Consider the following 320-nt stretch of genomic DNA (forward strand, 5'->3'; position numbering starts at 1 on the left):
TGTCCTAGATTAAGGAAGCACTCTGCTTCAGATTTGATCAACAATGATCAGGTTTAGGAGAGGCCTGGGTCCATAAAGTCAAATTCTTTAGGGTGGTCAGTCTTTGCACTGCTGGAAAGCTAAAAATTTTAGAAAGTGAAATGACTGAGAAAGCTAAAAACTATATTTTTAAAGAGCCACAAGGGGGTGCTGGACTCCAGCCTCAGAGTTGATGATGATTAAAAGAGCTGTGGAGAGTCTTTATTTTCTTATGAATTTTATTTGGTGTATTAGTAGGCCATTTTTTAATTTTCATATAAAATATTTAAGGACTTCTCACT

Source organism: Suncus etruscus, chromosome 12, assembly GCF_024139225.1.
Source record: "Suncus etruscus isolate mSunEtr1 chromosome 12, mSunEtr1.pri.cur, whole genome shotgun sequence".
Taxonomy (NCBI): Eukaryota; Metazoa; Chordata; class Mammalia; order Eulipotyphla; family Soricidae; genus Suncus; species Suncus etruscus.